The following is a 22,721-nucleotide window of genomic DNA, read 5'->3' as shown; positions in this document are numbered from 1 at the left end:
TCCATCTACGTCCTGAGGACCTCGCTGCCACCGTCCAAGCGTGCTTGGCCCCGGCAGATGAACCTCAGGATTAAAGGGTGGGCTCAGTTCCGCGCACACTGTGTCTCACCTAAAAAATCCAATGCGCAGGCTGGAAGGTGGAAAGACCTTCCCCGGTTCTTCGTTCGCGAAGAGACTGGCCATCACATGGATTGGATTTCAAAGCAAGGAATGTCAGTAGAGATCTTCCAGCTGTGAATGGCCTCCAGATGTGGACTTTTCTTCTCCAGTCCTGGGGGAGGGGATATAACTAAGTGGGAAAACATTGTCTACCTATGAGGGTGGACAGGCAGAGAAGGTGGAGCCAGAAACTGGGCAGAACAGAACAGGGGAAAAAAAGCAGGACCATAGCTGAATGGTTCAGGACATGTATCATCTTCAAAGTTGTAGTCTCTGAGAAGAGACTGATCATTAGATGACTTGACAGGCATCAGCAATCAAGGCATTTGAAATGAGATAGGCCAAATAAACCAAAACATAGCTTTGTTTGCAGAGAGAATATTCTCCCCCTCCCAGATCTGTGACAGGATCTTACACTGTGAAACACCTCCAGAGCGGCTGAGGCTAGGATGGCTTGCTGGTTGAAACTATGCTAAGCCATAACCAACATGTTTCTATTACCAGCACCCCACAGTCCTGGACTTGTAACTAGTTATCTTTTCCTCCACAAAGATTGTCTATGGACATCTTATACCTCCTTTCAGCTTATTTATGCAAAATTATTCTCCTCTATTGAAATTTGTCCTTAAGCAGTGAATCTGTGCAAGCTGGAAAGACCAACACCCCTGGGGCGAAATTTTACTCTCAGTTAATTCTGCAAATATTCTACTTATGGATGCAAATACACAGAATCTGAATTTCATTACTGATACAAAGCTTGGCATTTTGTGCTTGGACAGGTGTAACTGTTTAGATCAGACAGCCAGGGCATACTTACTGCTCATTCAGCAAGGGAAGATTATGTCTCTTCTATCTCCTAAATGTCTAATGACATCTACTGCCCTGGCCAAGCTAACAAAAACCAATGTTTTCTTCGTTTTAAGACTGTTACCACAATCTTCTCTTGCTTTTATTCAGAAGTCCCTATTTCTGGTTTATGGTATGTCCTAGCACACCAGGGCAAAAAACATTAAGAATGTTTATAAGAGATGTCAGCTCTCCATCTGGAAGTTTGTGCTCTTCTCCAGCTCACTGGTTCACTTTCCACTTCTCCTGTAATACATCACCAATGGTCAAATGACAATTCAGGAAAATAGTGTAGGAAAAAAAAATAACTAAAAATGTAACACAACCCGTGGTAGCCCAGATTAAATAAGCAGTGTCTCTTCTCTAGCGGTCACCAGGTATTTAGGAAAGAAGTACAAGAAACAGAGGAAACATAAGCTATACTCCAGTCCTCCTGCTCACCTCCAATCAGCCTGCTGTTTAGGACACTTCTGATGCAGAGGTAAAGTCTATGCTGCTGCATTCAACAGTCTCCAAAGGAAATATGCTGCATAGATGTGCCCAAACCCTTCATGGATTGTCTTCCACCAACACTCTGTGGCAGAGTTCCATTATTCCTAGATGCCTACGTGGAAAAGCTTGTTTATCTTAAACCTGTTGCCTAACCAGTTTATCAGGTGCCATTAGTTTTTGTGATACGGAGCTACATGAATGTTATTTCTCTGTTGACATTCTCCATACCATTTGTGATTCCCTTTCAGGAATCTCTTCTTCAAGATTAGCAATCTATGTTTCCCCAGAAACTATCTCCTACTTCTGATCATTGCTGATGTCCTTTCTTCTCTTACTAGTGTTTCTTTATGCTCTTCAAAGGAGTAACCAGAAGCACAACTTTCAAACTTTCAGCAGACCATGAAGTACACAGAAGCATAATCATATTCTTTGTTTCTTCTGTACTCATTCCTAACATTTCTCTTTGGCTTTTTGACCTCTACAGAGCTTTGAGAGAGTGTTTTCAGCAGCCTATCCTCACTGAATCCAAGAAACTTTTTCTCTGCTAGCAGCAGCTGACTTAGAGCCATTCAGTGTATCTGTACAGCCAGACTGTTTTCTTCCTAGTAGAATTGCCTTGCATTTGCAGCCACTGAATTTTGTTTGTCAGGGAGCGTCTGGCCACTCAAAGAGATTTTCTGCAACCCTTTGCACTCAGCCTTATATTGCCTCTCTGGAATAATTGTGGTACACAAGAAAACTGTTAACTTGCTGTTCATGTTCCTCTCCAGACTGTAACAAGTGTGTTGAATAGCACTAGTGCTAGCACTGTGCCCTGTGAAGTCCTTCTGATGAGCACTTTGTCGAGACTGACCATTTGAAGTGCTCAGGTTGACGCTTGTTTTCTTACTTATGATCCCATTTACAGAGCTCTCCACAGTCAGAGTTTGCCTTTGAGACTGGTCCAGTCCACAGGACCAGCCCTTACCTAAGCAGCGTGCTCAGACAACAGGAATGTGAGGACAGTCTTTGTGATAACTAGACTTAGTTGCTTTAATGACCTGGACCTTAAATACAGCAAATACAGGGATGCAAGAAATTGAACACAGATGCTTGCTGGTTTCTGTGGGTTTGAGTTCCAGGGGATCTGAAGGCTGCCTAGGGAAAACAGAGTTACTGCATGGGAAAGAGTGGGGCTATCCACACCAGTGGAGGATAGGGTGCAGATCTGCACCATCCCACTGCAACTCCTCACCACCACTGAGTTGCAACATTCCTGATGTGTCCCTTCCCTTCATCTACGGGGCCAGTGATGGCAAGCCAAGATGCCTTGGGCAAGTTTCCATCAGCTGTGAACAAGTCTGTACACAGAAGGATCCTTCTTGAGCCATCTACAAAGAGTAGGATGGATCAGAAACACATCAGTGGGCCAAGTGTGGGCACAGCACACCCTCCACTCTCCTTTGCCAAACCACAGGCTCTCTGAACCGGGATGTCACCCTGATATCCTATTCTGATACACCCCAGCTCCTTCATATTCTGCCCCTCAGAATCCCTCAGCCCAGATTCTGAACTGCAAAATAGGCCTTTTGCTCCTGAACTAGAGCTGTCAATAACTGCATAGTCATGTGCCCCATGATTTCAGGTGCCACACTGTCTCCAAGGCGAGAGGGGCCACCTTGGGGGAAAGCAAATAGGAAAGTATCCCAGGCATGAAAATGCCTCTGTGGTTCTCGAGACAGGAATTTGTCTCACACCCATCCCCTCCCTCTATTCCTCCACACTGCTTGGTGCAGCTGCAACAGCAGCAGCAGCAACAGCGGGCAAGTTTAGTCACTCCAGCACCTGAGTATCGATTACACTTGCAGGTGGAAAACAAGCAATCCAAAACAAGGTGCAGCTTTGCTAGAGGATTCTCCTCAACTCCCAGTTTGGGCCTTGTGCCAGTCCTCACCCTGTTGTGCTTCAACATCAGAGCTCTTCCCATGACAGTCTGGCAGGTGTTTATTCAGGCAGAGGCATTTCACTTCACGTCTTCAGCCTTCATGGAAGGAAGAGGATTTCCAGAGCTGCTTTTCTGAGCAGCACTGAGCAACCTAACACTGCTGACAGCGAGGACAGGCAGAAAACAGCAGCTTCTTTGTGTTTGGGTCAAGCCCTCCCATTGCTTGTTTCTGTCTGCTGACATTTCCCTAGACGGCAAAAGGATTTTTAAATTACAGTGACAAGCTGGCCTTTCTTGTATTAAGGACTCAGCTCTACAAGTAGCACATGGTACGCAGCAACAGCCTGCCTTCAGAGATTGCTCTCCTGGGAGAAGAACCCGTCACAAATCTCCAGAGACTCAGAGCCTCTCAGCTTGGCAACTCTCTCCAGGCATTTTGGGAGAGACACAGTGCATACCCAGTGACCCATGCTGGTGAGCAGCATCAGCTGCTGCTGGGACAGAGTGGGATGGAGAACAGTTAGTTGCCACTTTTATGAGTATTGGGTGTGATCACTTTTCCAGCAAAGAGAAAGGATTGGAATTCATGTCTCCCATGCAGCCACATATCTTACTCCTCAAAAAGGAGACAGCAGAGACAACAGTAAAACCCCTATGAGAGATGAAGATGCACACAGCTACCAAAGACTTTGAAGCTTCCATTTGTCGTTGCTGTTTCCATCCTGCTTTCACTCTGCAATCACTTGTTTTGGTGGCTGTGACATGCAGAGATCTCTGTTAACTTTCAGAGCTCCACCATGCCCACTCTGCCCCATGGCATGAGTATCACTTCTCCATTGAGCCATGAAGGTAACAGCACTGGATTGAAACAAGTGGATAGGAGGCAGCACAAGGAATCTCCATAAGCAGCAGTGCAGCTCATAAACATTCATTTACAGATCAGAGCTGGTCTGCCGTGACACACTACTGCTTCCGACTCACAATGAGCCCATCTTTGCTGTGACATTTGGAGAGTTCAAAAGACAGTATCTTCCTTCCCCTCCACCCTGACCACTTTTCTTATAGAGAAAAGGAATCCATAGCCAGCCAGATGGAGCTGTGGTGATCTGGTGGGAATAGCTGTTCTGCACGTGGTTCATGAGTCAGAATAATGTCTTTCACCATCATCTGTAGAAAACATCAGCAGTTTAAGGAGTTTAACCAGCTGTAAGAGATGTAACTCAAGTACCACATAGGAGTTCCTAACATGTGGCTCACTGCCTCTTTAGTTACAATAATAGAAATAAGACATCGGAGTGGGCCAAACACCTGCCTGCACATTGCTCACCCCCACACACTGAGCAACACTGGGAAGAGAATCAGACCCTGCACTTAAAAGGCTTTTGCCCTGTTCTTCTGGAAGTCATAGAGTCACAGAATATTCTGAGTTGGAAGGGACCCACAAGGATCACTGAGTCCAACTCTCTAGTAAATGGCCCGTACAGGAATCAAACCCATGACCTTGGTGGTGTTAGCACCATGCATATAACCAACTGAGCTAATCTCAGGGTGATGAATATGATGGTGCCCCTTGTTCCTCTGTGTTTCACTTGACCCAGTAAACTCATCATTCACGCTGAACCCGGCCATCACAAAGCTATTGTTGCAGGTTATTCAGCCTCTGCCTCATTTTGTTCACTTTCATCCTCTAGTCCAATTTGGGCAATTATTATAAAGGAGACACATTCTCTTGCAAATCACAACAGATGTAGCATTTGTTCTCAGCAAGGGAGTAGCTACAGCTTTGGAGCAACTCTTAAGCTTCAGTCCAAGGTTCAAAATCCGTGTTTCTTCAATTCACCTCCAAGAGTCCTTATTCTTCACTTGTAAGCACTCTTTACCAGCCTGCCATGTTCTTTGCTTCAATTCATTAATTCTCACTTTTTGTCGTACATCTTAGAGGGATGGGAGTGCTCAGACATACCTATCAAACTCAAGCAACCATTTTGTGATATTGAGATGTTTTGCTGATGTTTTGTTCACACTCACAAAGCATCATCTTTTATAGGTACACTTGAAATTAAAAAGCCCATCTGTCTAATCACCCTATCCAATCACCCTCAGAGCCTGGCAATGTGGGGAGTGCTCCCTTTATCCCCTCTCTTGCTAGCTCATGCCTTCCCCCATATTCCCAGCATGGAGCTGCACAGTGGTATGATGCCTCTGACTTCGACTGGTATGAAGGTATCACAGACCATCCAGGCAACTCCTCAGTCCCCCAGCACTGTTGTGACTACACTAGAGTGATCCCTTGCCATAGCATCTAAGGTAAATCCTCTCATCAGTGAAAACCTTTAGTTTTCACTGTCACTACCACTGATAGGGCATCTCTGGGGATGAAACATGGCTCTGAGATTTGTAGATGTGAGAGGGACATCAGCATCTGAAGAGCTCTAAATGACATTTTCTGCTAGGTGCTACACCACACTGCAAGCTTTTCTCCAGCCCTCTGTCTGCTGTCCCTGTTAAGTTCCTTCCAGCTTTATTTCTCTTGCAAGTTCCAAAGGCTCACGCCCTCTGAATAGCTAACTTGGAGTTTATTTTCCCCCAGATAATAGGCTTGCATTTTTCCAGTTTGAATCTCGTGCAATTATTTCCTGCCCATATCCTGCCTCAAGCATGAGGGAGCCATACAAGTGGTGACTGTACATTACAAAAGGAGAAGGAATGGAGTCAAGAGAATTTTTGTGCTTATGAATGCATAAGGCACAGACTGGGAGTGGGTGTGTACAAGGGGAAGCAAAGTATAACTTATGTTCCTTCTCAAAAGTCCAATGGAGAGCTGGCAAGAAGTAGGGAGCAAGGAAGGAGAGATAGAGCTTAGTTAAACGTTCAGTCTTTGTGCTGAGGTGAGAGGTTTTCCCCCTCACAAATTCTCTCTTTACCACCAGCTTCTCAACATGGTGTCACTGCTTCAATCTCTGATTCAAAATCAGAAAGACTGTTATGAAATCGATGCAAGTTGTTCCAGTTCTGTCCTGCTGCAAATAGAAGCTGGCCCACAGTGTGATACAAGTGGATGTTTCCTCTTTCAGAAGGGAACCACTGCTCTGCAGTCACAGAAATCGTTTCCTCTTCTGTCAGGGAATGGAAAAGCAAAAAAACATATTGTTCCCTCCCTCTGCCATGCAACGGCAACAGGAAGGAGAGGACTTCACAGCCTCCTGCCAGCCCTCTGCACTTGGCTCAGGAACTTGGAGCTTGAAGTTGTTATCCTTACTGGCTGCATCACCCACGATGTTCAGCCCTCTCTGTCCTGCCCTGACCTTGTCAATGTCCAGCCTGTCTTTCTATCTCAGCTACACTTTCCTTTTTTATTTCTCCTACCTCCTCACTGATCTTGGTGCTTTTCCTGCTCACACCAACCCTTCCCCGCACTGGGAGACCAGTATGGACACCACTAGCAAGCCTTCCCAGGGCTTTTCTTTCCATTTAGTTGCAAAAGTAATCTGCCTGTTTGGTTTGTTAACATGCCGGGTCCCTTGCAGTCTCTGCCATCTATCTTCCTAGGCTAGCACTCTCCCTGTGTGTCTGTAGAGCCTGTGACACTACAATGTTACTTAAATAAATGCATCCTGAAATTCAAAAAATGAAAGTTATTGCAAAGAGTGAGAAGCAAATATGAAGTCTTCATGCCCCTTCCAAGCCTTACCTCTGACTGGAGAATGAGATACTCCAACTTTCTCAGGACACCAACATATGCTCTAAGAAGAAAGTCCGGCAAGCCTTGAGTGCAACACATGCAAACAGCTCATGGAAGCAGCAGATAAATAGAAACAAGTCCCATTGTCCAACCACAGGGCAAACGGACCTGCCCTTGCCTTGGCCACTTCACCAAGGTCCATTTCTACAGCCAATAACAAAGTTGCAGTCCAGGATGCAGGATGATCAAGCAGCAAATTCACTTTGTCGGCACTTAATGAAAGGAGAACAGTAAGACGCTGTCAACTTATGCCGTTTCTTGGTGCTTGTAGGATAGCTTTTGCTCCACTAACATAGTAAAACTTGCTGGTGAAGCGATCAGGAGTGTGTACTGCATGGTACAACAGTCACAGAAGACAGAGGAGCAGGAGAAAGCAATAAAGAAAACTTCCTTGGTTGCCAGACTGGAAGAGAGAGACCTTCATGTGCAGGTGGAGAATACCAACAACCATCACTCCTTTGATGTGGAACAGGAGAGGTTCTTGTGGAAAGTGACAGCTCAGATGGGTCTGCCAGGGCAGAGGTACCATTTGCACATTATAAGCAAATGCCTTCAGCTGAGCTGTTTCCAATGGAAAAAAGGAAGACACCAAGATAGAGCCTAAAGTAAGAGAAAATTAGATGGGGACTGCAGTTCTCCTGCTTTTAGAAAACCAGGGGTTAATTTCAGATGGCTCTCATCTCACCACATTATCTTTTACATCGGAGTTTAGAAAAAAAGTTAAATTTTCCCAGGTTCAGATCTCTGGAGCACTAGTCAGCTCATGCTCCCTCCTCCATGTGTTCAGAACCTCAGCCCATTCAACAACACCTGGGAAGGCAAGGCACCTCTGGGCCACCTGACCCCCTTGAAACTAGTTCAAGCTCCTTCAGCAGTTACAAATGAATTGTCATTTAACCAGTCTGGCAGAATCTTCTGGAGAGACCACAACATATTTGTCAGATAGTGTGAGATGCCAGTCCACTGACTACACTGGAGAATTATATCTCCCCTTCTAACACAAAAACAAAGTGCATAGTACTTTCCACATGGGAGGACAAAACTAAATTCCAATCACTATGAAATTAGGATAGAAATGGTCTCCTTATCTCATGCCCATATCAATTTCTTTTATTCCTGTTAAGGAACAAGGGAACTTTTGGGTCTTCTCAGCTGTGATAAGTGGGATATGTATTCTGGCACAGATCTCACTCATAATGCTAAAGTTCTGGAAGGAACTACTGCCGTTCTTGCCTGTTAAAGCTTTGTGACAAACCATTCCTGTAAAAAAAACTATAAATCCAGAGCATTTTCAATTCAACACCTATCATGCACTTTCAAAAGATCGGTCAGTCTGGCAATCCTGAGAGATTTTTGAAAAATCAGATGCAGATGTTTCAGCAGGTTTTCTTCTTCTTACAGTTTACCAAAGTACTTAGGAAGAGATCATCCCTGACATCTAAAAAAAAAAAAAAAAAACAACAGAGAGAAAACAACACAAGTCAAAATTAAACTCTGCACAGGAAGAGTTACATCTGTTCACTGTTGACTGTAATCCACCCTTTTCTTGTACCATTGAGCTTGTAAAGTCAGCTGCCCCAAGTACTGGACATCTAGCAGTCCTTGGAGGGACAGGAACATGACAAGATGCATTAATGATCAAATCCATAAAGGTGGGACTTCCTATATCTGTTTTCCTCAAAACTGAGTGAAGCTATAAATACGGGAACTACCGCCCTTTCCTCTCCAGTGGGTAAATGCTCACATTTGAAACCCTGCCCAGTCAGGTGTAACAAATGCAGTTTATCATATGGCTCTGAGATGTAGCCTATGCCTCTGCAAATTATTGTATCTCATGGATAACCCCGCAATACGCACACAAACACATCAGTTACACCACTACAGAGCAGTATGAAACCTGCTGGTTTCTATTTCTTTAAACCCACACAGTAGCTCAGGCTCAACTGCACCTTCTCTGGTCATGATAGGTATAGAAGTAGTGGACACCATGAAACTCATCACTTCTGTTTGTCCTGCAACCTGCTAGCAGAATATGCACAGAATAAACAGCAGGCATTAGAGAGAGGAAGGAGTATAAGTATCCTTAGGTAGAAAGACATGCTATTTAGGCTGAGGGGTGCTTAACATGAAATATGTATTTGCAGATAGTTAGCCAGAAAAGGATATCTAAATAGTGTATAGTTAAATTCCTGTTGAAAGCATTCTAGAGAGCATGAGAAGTCAGCTACAGATCTTTCCCAAGCATAGATTCTCGCATCCGCAGAAAGTGCAGAGAGAGACCATGACCTATTTGTCCTGGCATCTCCACTTTCTAGAAACAATCTGTTCTAGATGCTTCAAGCCAAGCCTGACCATGCTTCCTAACTCCACACCCCATGTCCCAGTTATTATGGTCCATTCCTCCTTTGATCTGGGTTTGCTCTGCTCTTGCGAATGCTGAATGTTTGTCTTATCTAATGTCACTGTGGATGCTCATCTTGTTAGCCAAGGGCTACTGTTCATAGACAGTAGTAATGTCTGCAAATGTGTGGAGCATGGCAATACAAGCTAACAGCAGCTGCTTATCTGGGAGGAACTTTAGCAAAGGCATGGCACGCGTGGAAAAGCTTCACCCTCTCATTGCTTGTGGAAATGCTAACCCAGATTCTCACAGCTTAAATTCTCATGGCTTTGACCTGACTATCTCCTATTAGCAGCCTGCAGACATTCAGAAAAACCTGTGAAATGAGTGGTGCTTAGGTCAAGGGACACCATGGATTATGGTGTGGGGATTTGAGGCAATTCAACCTCAGTGTGTCAAACCTGCAGCATGCTTTAGACTTTTGATCTCATGATGAAACTTTTCATGTCATGGGTTTTCTATTGCAACCTGCCTTGTGGAAACTACACACCCTAAAGGGAGAAGTTGCTGCAGACACACATAAAGACCAGCCTCTTCTCTAGATGAGTGAATAGAGCTGATTCTCAGCCACACACACATAAAGACTTATTGGGCTAACCCTCCATTACACAGACAAACAGCTACAGAAAACCTGACATATCAACTTGAAATTTTCTCCTACCTTTACCTACTGGTAGGAAGTTCACTCCATTCTACTTTTTTTCTCTACCCAGATGCAGGGTGAAAATATCCTAAAGAGCTACCAACCTGTTCAGTGGAAGCTGAGCTCTCCCCTGACCTCATTATTCCTTGACATTAGGGGGGTACCATCTTTTGCTTAAACCATCATCTTGTCGACATGCAGCATTGCAGCATTGCTCCCAAACAGGAGCATCTATCCACACCTTTATTCACTTGACACGTTCTGTTACCTCCTGTCATACCTGGCTTGACAGGTCTAGCAACAGGGATGAAACCAGTTGTTGGCAGGGTACCAATGCTTCTCCAGGGCCACGGTCACAGCCTATGTGGCCTGTCCGGTTACTTTTCTTTACTCTCCTGGCTGGGCACCAACACTTCCAGATGGAGAGCTAGGAAGCAGTGCTCCTGTGGGCAAGCTGATGCTGACGCTGCAGAACACTGCTGCCTTCCTGCAAAGCCTCTGGTATTGGCAATTGCCTGTCACAGCCTCCCAGGCTAGAGAGCTGTTTGTACAAAACTAGTTTGCTCTCTCTGAACAAAAAAGAACACTTTGCCAGTCATGGTTCACTTCATACCCAGCCACTTAGGGGGCTCTACCCCCTCCACGGGGGCTCCACTCCCCATATGAGTGTCTTTTTGATGCAGGTGTCTTGGCTGCTGGGTCTCAGATAGCAATTCTGTGATTGTGCAGGCAGCTGCTCTCTGGCAAGTGGGCAGTCACTTGTGAAGAGGTCTGGGGCAGAGACACAGTTGAACTCTGACCCACAGAGTTTGCTTTGAGATCCTGTAGTCTAGTATTTTGTATGGGGCTCCAATAAACTGTGCTGGGGGAACGGAGAAGGGCAAATGGATGGTGCAGCTCAATGGGAGTGCCAGCTCCTTCTGCAGGGTAAGCAAATAAACTTTCCTTTCCCTGGTTATTGTATGTAAGAAGCACATTCTAACCCATAGGTATTAAACCCAGTTAGGCTTACTCTGTCCTTGAGGAAAAAAGACCCTATGTTTATTTTCCGTCAGTGGAAATCTTCCCACGGGATTGTCTTTGCCCACCATATGTGTCATCTTTGCTGCTGTTTTATCCGTAGCTCTGTTTATAAGCAGGTTGCTATAGTCTAAAATTAGACCAGACACATATCAATAACACCAGACATAAGGAATAATCTGAAAAATAGCAAGATCTTTTAATCCATGTAGATTTCAAAGAGAACCAGCTTTGTCTTTCAAATAAAGGAAATCCAGTGTCATCTTCAATAAAGTGGGAAAGGCCTTTGCCAGGTAATTTTTTTGGTATCTGCTTATCTCTTGCTGGGCCTCTGCAAAGACGGGGTTGATTCACTGCTGTAGCAAACCACCAACTCTATCACAATGTGGACCACATTTTAACACGGATGCTTTCTGACGAACTTCTTCCCCTTTCACCCATATCTCAAGCACATCCCCACTCAATCTTGCCTGTAGCATCTACAAGGCAACTCCACCAGCCAATTCTCTGCAAATGTAAAGGATCTATTTTTAAAGGTCTTTAAGATGACAAGAAATGCTGACCTCAGAAAACTGTGAATAACAAGCTCCTTATTTCTCCTTCCTTGCCTCCTCTCTCTCTCTGTGGAAGCAAACCACCACCATCTGGCCAAGTTATTCCAGAGTCACCACAAGGCCAGAGCTGCATTTTGAGCATCTCTGCTCCTTGATATATTCCTGAAAGTCTTGTCCATGCCAACACCACAGGTCTGATTTGAAACCCCCCCATGCTGCCAACCTCAGTGACTTCTCTCCATACAGCACAGGGAGGGGACGCGGTGACTCACCCAGCCTCATGATCCCCCCTGCCAACCCACTGTTTGTTTCCGTGATTGTATTGTTGAAGTCCTGTTGCCACATTTGTAACTATACATTTTTTTTTATGACAACCAGAAGTTCGGTTTTATAAACAGATGCTGTTGTGGGCCTCTCTTACTCAGCTGGATCATCGTCAGTAGTTTTTCCAGGCTGCGGTCTCTGTACTGCACACTGAGTCAGACGCAGCCCTGTACAGATTTCTTTGAATCGCTGGTTTCCTCCCAGAGACTCTTGACTCGCTGCCAACAAAGCAGGGCGTAGCTCATTAATTTTATTTTTTTTTTCCTTCTCTTTAAAGGCAGACTGATTCATAGTAACTCCTTTAAAACAGAAAAGACACCACCCTCCCACACCACCGGAGGAAACTTAAACCACCACCAGGTCACTCCCCTTCACTCCAGCTCCGCACTCCAGGACACCAGCGCTGCAGCCCAGCACTCTCCTTCTTCCACAGGTGCCAGCACCGGCCCCAGCCCACACGGTAAGAGCTGCTCGAAAATCCTCACCAACTTTCCTCTCTCACTGGCTATTCCCCATTCCCAGCAGCACCAGTCTGCTTTTCTATTCTGCTCCTTCACTTCTCTTCACCTCGGCACTCGAGCAGGCTACGGGACACACCTTAATTTTCATATTTTCCTTTGAAATCTGGCTGCGTTATGGGGCAAAAGGACACTGCAGGGCGCTCTGGTTGCAACCCCAGAGCACTGGCAGCAGCAGTGTTATTTTCACCTCCCGGGCGTATGCAGCCAGGGCGCAGACACAGGGTGCTCAACCTGGGCCAACCCCTGCTCAGGTTGTGTGCTTTTGGAGTAGCGTTGTTTACAAATGTGGGAAAATGCCTGCTTGGAATTAGGGCTGCTGGCTCAGTTTTTCTGGCTCTCGCATGTTTCTGCTTGTCTCTCTCCCCTCCGTCATTAGTTTGCCAAGCTCTAATTAAAAACAGTAGCAATCATTCCAAGTGAAGACTGAGAGGCCCCAAAGGTGCAGACTTTGGGGTACAGTGGAGACAATCTCTCTTTTTCCGTGGGGGTCCCGGCTCCTGAGGCTGAAGCCGAGCCCCAGTTCTTCTGGAAAACCACGTGATGGGTAGAAATGCCTGCTGTGCCTTCCTTGGCAGCACAGACCCTGGTGTGGGGAGCACTGCGAGGCGAAGTGAGGGAGCGGGTGGAATTGCTAAGAGCACCACGAGCTGCATGGTAGGGTGTGTCGAGGAGGTAGAGGCACTGATAGGAAGTGTAAGATTGCAGAGACTGGCAATTTTGCCTCTTCACCTGCCTTTTTCCACACATCCACCCCCTCCTTTTTCCCTCCACTTCTTCACCAGTTCTCTCATTTCATGTATCTGCTATGGTTTGCATCCTGTGGTCAAATCTGAACTATTTTTGAGGTCTGAGAAACAGAGTGCAGCAGACCCAGTTTGTTGGCACCACACTTTGGTTCCTGTTACAGGAACCCAGCCCACTCCCGCACTGTTTGAAAGAGACTGAAGCAGTACTTAGCCCGATAGGGCCAGGAATGGGTGGGGCTCAGGCTGGGGCTTTGCACAGTTACTACATGAATAACCAAGAAGCTGAGTTGACCTGAACTTTGTGGCAGAAGGATGGATTTTGTGAGTTTCTGAGTCCCCTCTGGCTTCATTGCTTGTGGCTCAGACATGCAGTGGTGCCTCCTGACTGAGAAATAGATGTGTTTGAGTGGTGGGAAAGCTGACTAAAAACAGTGAATGTTTCCAGAGCAGTCAGCAACCAGAATGGAACGAGAGAATTTTCAGAAGTTGTCATTTAATACAATTGACAATTAAATAATTTTGGGGGGGAGGGGGGGGGAAATGCTGCAGTCATAGAACAACTTTCAGTTAGAAGCTTTGAATTCCTCAAGTCACCTCTGAGAGCAGAGTTGCCCAGAAACTGCCCACTTGACATTTCTGTTTAGAGCGGGATTCTTTTCTGAGCACACACAAAAGGGAGCTGGACATGAAGAGGGTGAAAACTTGGAGCCCATTAGCTATTGTTCCTGTGATAACAGAGGTTTAATGCCTCCACCCAGTCCACCTGAGACAGTGAGGGCTTAAAGGCAGTTTATTTCTATTTGCTCCCTTGGGGATTAGCATAGGAAAAGGATCAAAACTGATGTATCTTACTAATACTGCAGTGCCTGGAAGGACACTCTGAAATGCAGCTCCTTCATGCGAGGCCCTGCACACCCACCTAAGGAATTCCTCTCAGTAGGCTTCTTTGGAAGGTCCCCCCAGCTATGACTAACCATCCAAACACATGACACAAAGTCTGAGCCATTCATCCCAGCTACCCTTGTGAACGGGGCATCTCCACTGGGCACATGCCAAACCCGAGGTAGATGTCTGAGAGCTGTAGAGCAGAGCCACACCCAAGGACACATTAACGGAGAAGCGACTTGGGATCTTGTGGAGAAGCACCAAGTTGGAGTGGGTGCCTCAGCTGCAGGGTTATTAGTGCTTCCCTAGTGCTACCCTGCTGAGGACAGAGATTCCTGGGCTTGGAAAACCGGCCCTTCTGGTCTAGCTGGTGGTCTTTCAATTTTGTAGTGTGGGAGCATGCAGGAATTACTGTTTGGTAGTCTGAGATTGAGCAGAAATTGTATTTTGAAACAGTTCTGGAAGATATGCTGGTAATAGCCAGCATGGTTTTGGGAAAAGATCCACCTCGGGGCCTTGCTTATAATGAAACAAGGGAGATTTGCTGCAAGCACTAATCCTTCTCTCTATTCATCACCCTCCCAGCTGCAAGTCTCACATATGGCACTCAGCCTGTGCCTGCTTGAGTTTCCTCAGAGCAAGCAACAGTGGGAGGGTGGTGAGTTACAGCCTGCTTCCATAGCCCTACCCACTCCTGTGGGGCTTCGCAGGCCCCATCAACCCCAGGCAGCAGCTGCGACACCCCTTCCATGGCACGTTTCCACTTGCTTACCCCCCTCCCCCAACCCCAGTTCACTGTGGCTGCTGGATAAGTGCTCCCTTCACTATATGCTACCCAGATGGTAAAGGTGGAGGCACCTGATACTGGGCTAGGATTCACGCTCAGATGCTCAAGTGCCCCGTAAGACAAGAAATAGCACTACGAGACCCCTTTGATCTCAATGGACTCCTGTGCCTGTACCCTTCAGTAAGAAAATTATAGCACTGTCACCCAACATAGCATAAGGTATGGCAGGAGTAAGGTATTAAGAGTGCCATACCCCCACTGCAGGGCATGGTGCTCCTATTTTTTTTCCTCCCCTCTGTTTTCCTGCAAAAAAACATAATGAGAAAGAACTAAAAGATGAGATTTCTTTACCCTTCCTTCAAGGCAGGGAGAAGTAAGAGGCCTGGAGTCAATCTTTTACTCCTCTGAAATGGAGGACAAAGAAGGAGATTTCTTATCTTCCCATCTGAAGATAGATGCGTAGTATTTCATGGGTCTTTTCTGCTGAGGCAAACCAGTGTTCACAGAAAAGGAGGCTCTTCTCCATGGCCCTACCAGGACAGATAACTAACTCTTAGCCATAAGTGCCGTAACAGTGGCCCTGAACAAATGTTTCGAAGCACCATCTCAAATGTGCCTGTATTGATCCTCTGTCAAGGCCAGTCCACACCCAGTCATCTCACGGCATGACAGTGGGTCTAGCCGCAATTCTCCTATGTAAACTGCCCAGAGGGAAATCTAGAGTGCCTCTTAAACTGCTTTCTGCCATTACGCTGTGGGGAGAGCAGCAAAAAGCACATCTTGGGGCTGCCATCTGGAGTACGATTTCTTCAAACTCTGCTGGGAGAGTTTTGGGAATTACCACCTTATTTAGAATAGCTGGTCAATGAACAAAGGAAACTCTAGCCAGATTTGCAGCTTCATGCACCGTCCTCCTCCTGAACTGTTTTTGGCGGGGCAGAGAGTATATGGGGACTGCTGTCTTAGTAAGACCAAATATAGCCCATGCCGTGTCATGGTAGGGAGGGAGCTTAGGACAGCTCAGCTCCAGAACCCATATTGCCCAAGGGAGTGACCATTTTGCCAGACTCATAATTAAGGTCTATCCCCTTTACCCTGGGAAAACCAGTCTCTAACGCAAGCATGGGGAGACACTCATGACAAGAGCCCAGGGACAGATCCTGGGCTAGGTCATCCCCCATCATGCAGAGAAATGCACTGAGCTATGGAGTGGCTGACAACAGGCGAACAGTGACTCATGAGGAAGGCTTAGCTCTTGTGATGTCAGGCCACCTGGCAATATGTTTGTATTAGAGGAAATCCAGGGTGAGGACCTTTGCTGTCCCTTTGCCCTCACAGGGCAGAGTCTGCTCAAGGAGGGGAATTGTGAAAGCAGGTGCCACGACTGAGTCCAATGTCCACATTTTTCTCATTCCAAAAAGACGTCTCCCCTTTTTTAGCCCCAGAAGGATAGTGAGAGCCATGGGAGCAAGAGGGGAGAGCTACAATATGCTCAGAGCTGGGAGCAGGCTGGTCAAAGGATTGCTGAAGACTAGCTCCAAGAATACAGACCACTGCTGAAGGAAAGCTCAGGCAACTGGACCAGCCTGCGTACTAGGCAGCCTTCAACGAGTGCAACCAGGCCAGTGTGGTGTACTCTAAATAGAGGAGTTCTTGATGGAAAGCCATTTCCACATGTAACATGAACAAGCTTATACCATTCTGCCAGCCCATACTGATCATAGGTATGAGGAGCCTTCTGGAAACCAGATGAGGTATTTTATATCACAGCCACCTTCATCCCACCCTGCACAGAGCACCAAACTGCACAGTGTCCTTTTGTGTCTGCTTTATACACATGCTTCCTGCAGTCCATTACCTGAGCACTGTGGTTGAAAGAAGGAGCTACCACATAATTTTGCATTTTAATCCTGCGCAGTCTTTTCCAAGCTGGCTTGCAGGAATAAAGGCATTCTGGAAGCAGACTGACTCAAAGGCTCAGACTCTTTAGATGCCTGAATTACACTGACCTCAGTGTCTCATAGGATGTACTGGCATGTTCAGAGATTTTGCAGTTTTGAGAGACTCCATCTGGTAAGAAATGACTTTTTTTTCGGTTACCCTCCCTTGGAAAAAAAGGGAAGATCTAGGCAAAACTATCTATGTAAATCTCAGGATTGCAGTTTTAATCAAAAAATGCAGCCAAAACCACAGCTAATGTGGGCTTCAAAGACCTTACACCTCTATCTAAGGGCTGTTGCAAAGAGGAAGTCCAGAAGTGATCTGTGTACTTTTGTCCACACCACACTGTCACTTGAACTTTTCTTTCAGACCTGTCAGTTGGTTTCTCCCATGTGGGTGGTGTCAGTGTCAAAGTCACACAGATGGATAGGTGCACTCCTAAAGAAGCCGTGCACAACCACACACATAGACAGACACACACAGAGTTCACAGGGAGCCCACAGATGCACACTCCCATTCATAGAGGGAGTCACATAGAGCTGCAGATGCACACCCCTACACACAACACATCAATGCCCAGACTGTCAGTCCTCTGAAAAATGTTTCTTGTGTATCTTGGCATCTTGTCTCTGCACGTGCCAGCAACTTCCATGTCTAATTAACCCACCCAGGGACCATCCAGTGCATTAGGTGGTGAGGGCTTTCCCCATTGCCCCTCTGGAGGTGCAAAGGAACACTTCTGTGCTTCCGTTAGCTCTGGAGTCCCCTTTCCCACCCCTCCCTCTTAGTCACTGCCCATCAGACCCAACCCTTCCTCGGCGTTCCTAGTGTGAGGAGTGACAGTGTTTTCCTCAAGCAGCAGCTGCTGGATGCCTGCCAGGCCCCAGGCAGCTGTCTCTTCCCCTTCCTCCTACCAAGCAAGCATTGGAATTTCAGTTGATGTTGTCACATGGCTGAGTGCTCAAGGGTGGTTTCTTCTGGAGAAAATGCCAAATTCTCACTGTCTGCCCTAGGAGCTCTGATATTTCCCCACTCTCATATGAATCATGAACATGAGAGCTGGAAAACCCTTGTGTGTCATCTTTTGTGACTCCCCTCTGCATCTCTCAGTGAGTGGATGTTCATTACCGAGGGTGGATCCTTGAGGAATTTGTCAGATCCCACAAGAAATTTTTCACATGCTGGGGCTTCACCACTCCCTTGAGAAGGCAACTCCCCTGATCTCTTGGAGACTATACCACCAGGAAACACTTCGTAAGAACCGTTTACTTAAACTTATTTTCAATTGTAGCCCCTCAGGCTTGTCTATACTTTCCTTTTGGCTGACATTCATCTACTACTTTTACAGCCTTGCTGTACCCCAGCTGTCATCACAGCCACCACCCATACATACATGAAGTCTCACTGCCATAAACCAGAAGCTCCAAAGGTCTCCGTATGCCCACACACACCTCCTGCCCAACCCTTTTCCCACACATGTGAAATCTCTTTCCAGAGGCATCAGCCTACTTATCCACATGTCTATAAAAAGCATCTAACTTGTAAATTGAGTCAGGCTGCTCAGTCAAAACCAGTGCTGACACACAATCATTTGTAGCAGTCTAGAGTCAGCAAGGACTCCAGATTCACTTGGATCAAGCAAGAAACAGAACAAAGGGTGAAAGCAAAAAGATCTTTCTCTGTCGTTGTTTAAAGTTGTCATGAGCTTTCTAGTAACAATGTGATGTGTTCAAAGTTATCATGCTACTGGAATATCACGGAGATGTTCACATCTTTGCATCCTGCCAAATGACCCTGGGCAAAGAGGACTGATGCTCATATTGCACACAATGACAAGGTGTGCAGCTGTAGCAGGGCTAAGATGCAGTGATGGCCTCAGGTCAGTCAAAAGGCAGAATTGTGCTGAAGGTTTTATCCCATGCTGAGGTTTCCCTTACTGGTAGCAACATGGCAGCATTGCTCTTTTGTGGGTTGGCTTTGCATTGAGGAATGTACCAGTAACAGAGGTGGAGTTTGAGGCTGTCTCAAACAATATCAAACGGTTTTTACTTTCTATCCATTACTTTCCAGTTTTTTCCTTCCTTTCCAAGTGGCCTTGATCTTGATTTGAACCACCAATATTCCCAGTGTGACTCTGCGCCACCTCAGACAGTGGTCAGGTTCACATGCTTTCTCTGAATACTGGACCTCTTACTGTCACCATCAGAGAGAGTGTACTCAGTGAGACAGACCACTGGTCTGACTTACTACTGCATTCCTCATATTCTGTAGTGGCAGATAAGAAAGGCAGAGTTTCTTTTATGTTAGTTCCTTTCAATCTATGGTGATTTTTGTTGACATTCTGGACAAAAGCATTAGCTTTTTCTCCAAAATGCCATCTTTCCCTTTTTGAGAAATCTAACTTATCAAACTAAAGGGACTTTAGCTGAAAAACTCAGTTTTAGAGGAGTCATACTACGGTATGCACAGGCAGTGTGATTTACATGTCCTCTGCTTCCTGGACACTATAGGCTGCTCGAGGTTATTGGCTGCATTCTCACCCCATACAGCATCTCTCACAGCACACCTCACCAACTCACACTGGAAGAAGCAGTCTCAAGCAGGGACCTCAGTTCAGAGAGGGGGATGGGAATGGAAGTCAGATGTGCTGCATCCCTCAGGAACACTTCAGGTCCGAAATATTTCAGATTTACTTGAGAGTGCCCTGATTCTTCACCCCAAATAATCCCATAATTCCTGCAGAAATATCGTGTACATTCTCCCTCTATTCCCTTCACTGCAATGCACTTTCTGTCAGAAGCAAAAGACCTCTGCTTAATCTGTCTTACCCTCTTGAGTAACCCACTCCCTATATTTGAGAAACTATATCGTTGGCCTTTGTCATACCTCCAAGTGGCACTTCTCATTCCATCCTGATGCTTTGTGAAGCAGCAAACCAAGGGCAAGGACTCACTTGTCTGTATTGCCCTCCAGATAGAAGGATACAAAACACTTAAGTAGACAGAAGGGCGATATGGGTGGCACCAATTTGCCTACATGAGGAGACTTTGTCTTAATTTTTAAGTGATAGTGCCAGCCTGCTTGAACTTGAATTAGGGGGCTCCAGAGCTGTGTGTTGTTCCCTGGTATGTGTACTCCTGCACGGTCAGAGAAATAGTCTACATAGCTAAGCGTCTGTTGTGCTTATCTATAGACATTTTTGTACTGAAGGCTGCTGTGGTGATTCATGGTTACTATTGGTGTGACTTGTTATTTCTCTTCATCCATCATCCAGTGAAAAGGAAACTCAGCCCACTGTCATCAGCGCAAGATCTTCTCTTGCCTCATGCAGGCTGTTTAGCAGGTGCATGACCTTCACACACTCTTCCCCACCAGCCTGTCCTATCTCCTACCTGTTATGTCTCACCCCTTTTTTTATTGGCTTAGTTGATGTCTCTCCTCTGGAAGACGCATGAGGAGGACTCGCAAACTGTTTGCTTGACTGGTTCTTGAGAAGCAATCCTAAAACTGACAGTGTCCTGAGCACTTAACCTTGTAGGGTTAAATAATTGCGGGTTTTGAGAGCTTTGGGGTGAGTCAGTGGAAAAAACTGGCAGCTCTAGGAAGGCTAAGACTGACTCACAGCCTAAGAAGAGCCTGAGGAACTCCAAATGCAGCTGCAGTTTAGGTAGGGGAATAGAAGAAAAGGCATTTGCATGCAATTTTGTCCCATTGCTCCAGCAATGTGACCCCACCCTGTAGCGGAGAGAGATATCTCACACTTACCAAATGGAAACCATATTCCTGTCAGTCCCTGATGCTCTGCCAGCTTCTCTGTCTAATGGGAGGAAAAGTCCACGCCATAGCATCAGAGGCAGAGATGACTCTATTTCACTGCCATTTGTTCAGCCCCAGCTCCTTTGGGATCGTCCTCTCTGTTTTATTTAACAGGCAGAGAGAGATGAAGAAAGGGCAAAGCAAATGAATAGAGGGGGAAGCTTGTGCTTTAACTCACAAAGAATCAAAACTAAGCTGTGAGCACATATCCCCTGGGGGAGTTTGCATTTGATTGGATGTGTATTCAGGGGGAGGTGCTGACGTTCTCAGGAAATAGGTGCACTGAAAGCACCTGAACCCTGCTCTCCTGCAGTGCTAGAACAGGCAGAAAAAGCAATGGCAATAAAGGATTTAATTTTTTTCATAGAGTATTGGTCAAAGTCTTGGGTGTGGGGTTGTGGTTTTTTGGGGTTTTTTTTGGTTTTGTTTTTTTACTTTGTAAAGTAACATTTATCTCTCATTTTCATCTTTGAATGCAAACATAAAGTGCATTTAAAAAGACTGTTCTAGTCCTTTAGGGTGTCATGTAAGTAGGTTTTTAATCTTTCAAGTAGAGAGCTTTGTTTGAAGATCCTAAAAAATAATCAGGAAAAAACCCCTGCTGAATGAGTTTTTAAGAAGGCCATGGCAAAACGTCCATCTAAGAAAGAAGAAAAGTTTAGCTACTTACTGTAAAGTAAAGGCAAATTTCAAAGCAGGCAAATTTGCCACTGTTTGGTGAATGCATACCAATACCCTGTGGTGGCAAGAGCACTTGTTACAGCTTGTGTGAGAACCAAGGTAATAAAAAAAAAAAAAAGAATAAGAAGTATTCAAAAGGACAGGAAGATTTGACTCAAGTCTGCTGCGGATATGTCACTTAGTCATGGCAACAGCAATGGTTTCTTAGTTCAAGGTACAGTGGTGGTATCCGTATTAGTTGCCATCCAGCATTTAGAAACCCCGGTTGCTTTTGCAGTCAGGTGGAAAGAAGGGGTTTAACTCCTAGGTCAGGTATGTTCATGTGGTAGCTTGCATATAGTATTGAGAACCTGAATTCTAGCAGTGCTGAACTCATAAATGGCTGTTACTACAGTCAGAGAGGAACTCCTAAGAAGGCTGTGCTTTCTCCAAGATCATTACTAAGGGAGGTACTGTGACAAGAGAGGGCACAGTGACCAGGCCATCCAGGCAAATCAAACTTTAGAGCATGAAGTTTGCTAGAACATCCCAAAGCAGACAAGCAAGTCTTGTCCACGTTTAGCAAGCCGGGACTAAACAGCTCCAGAGAGTTTTCTCGGGTGAAGGAAACCTCACAGCGGACAAGTTTTGCTGAGGAGATAGGACCAGTCGCCAAACCTAATCTATTTTACTAAGGACTGCCTTGTTTGGGTGGGAGGAATGACCTACCAGAGCTGATTCCTTGAGATCCTGAACTCAAGGAATTCCTCATGGTCACCAGCTAATGCTGAACTTGTTGAAGTGCCATTGATAGAGAAGCCTGCCTACCCACTGTGGTTTGGGAAGCTGTATCCAAAGCAGTGCAAGGAATAGCTGCAGCAGTTTACAGGAATATACTTCCATTCGTGGTCACACTGAGAGGAAAGACAGGAGTGGAGAAGGTGGAGTCATCAAGTTAAAAAAGACACATGAATGGGACTTTACAAACCCTTTTGTCACAGTTTGTGTGAAAGACATCATAAAGTATAATTGTGTTGTTTCATGACAATGTTACCACACCCTGGACAAATGGTGACAGCATCAAACCTTGCCTGAGTCACCTGGACCAAAATAACTTGACAGCTAACATTAATCACATGCTTGATACTGCGTTTCAGTACCAGCACTATCAAGGGAAAGAGCAACACAGCCCTGTGAAACTTTCTAGGAAGTTTACTGGTCACAGAGAGGACTCAATAAGTTCTTCTGCATGAAATATAC

The 22,721-nt window shown here is 45.8% G+C and overlaps 1 protein-coding gene across 2 annotated transcripts in view; it reads left to right on the top strand.

Moving 5' to 3' along the window:
- The window catches only part of EMP1 (epithelial membrane protein 1), a 28,737-nt gene that overhangs the window by 1,577 nt on the left and 4,439 nt on the right, over positions 1-22,721 (top strand). For both annotated transcript variants that reach the window (XM_027893854.1, XM_027893855.1), the window contains exon 2: positions 12,383-12,565. The gene's annotated coding sequence lies outside the window, so the exon portion shown is untranslated. The remainder of the gene's footprint in view (positions 1-12,382; positions 12,566-22,721) is intronic.

The sequence above is a fragment of the Empidonax traillii genome, unplaced genomic scaffold (genome assembly GCF_003031625.1).
Source record: "Empidonax traillii isolate 1590-97213 ecotype Southwest subspecies unplaced genomic scaffold, ASM303162v1 scaffold408:size522183, whole genome shotgun sequence".
Lineage (NCBI taxonomy): Eukaryota > Metazoa > Chordata > Aves > Passeriformes > Tyrannidae > Empidonax > Empidonax traillii.
Note: the sequence above shows the minus strand (reverse complement) of the source record. Positions and strands in the feature narration are given on the sequence as shown.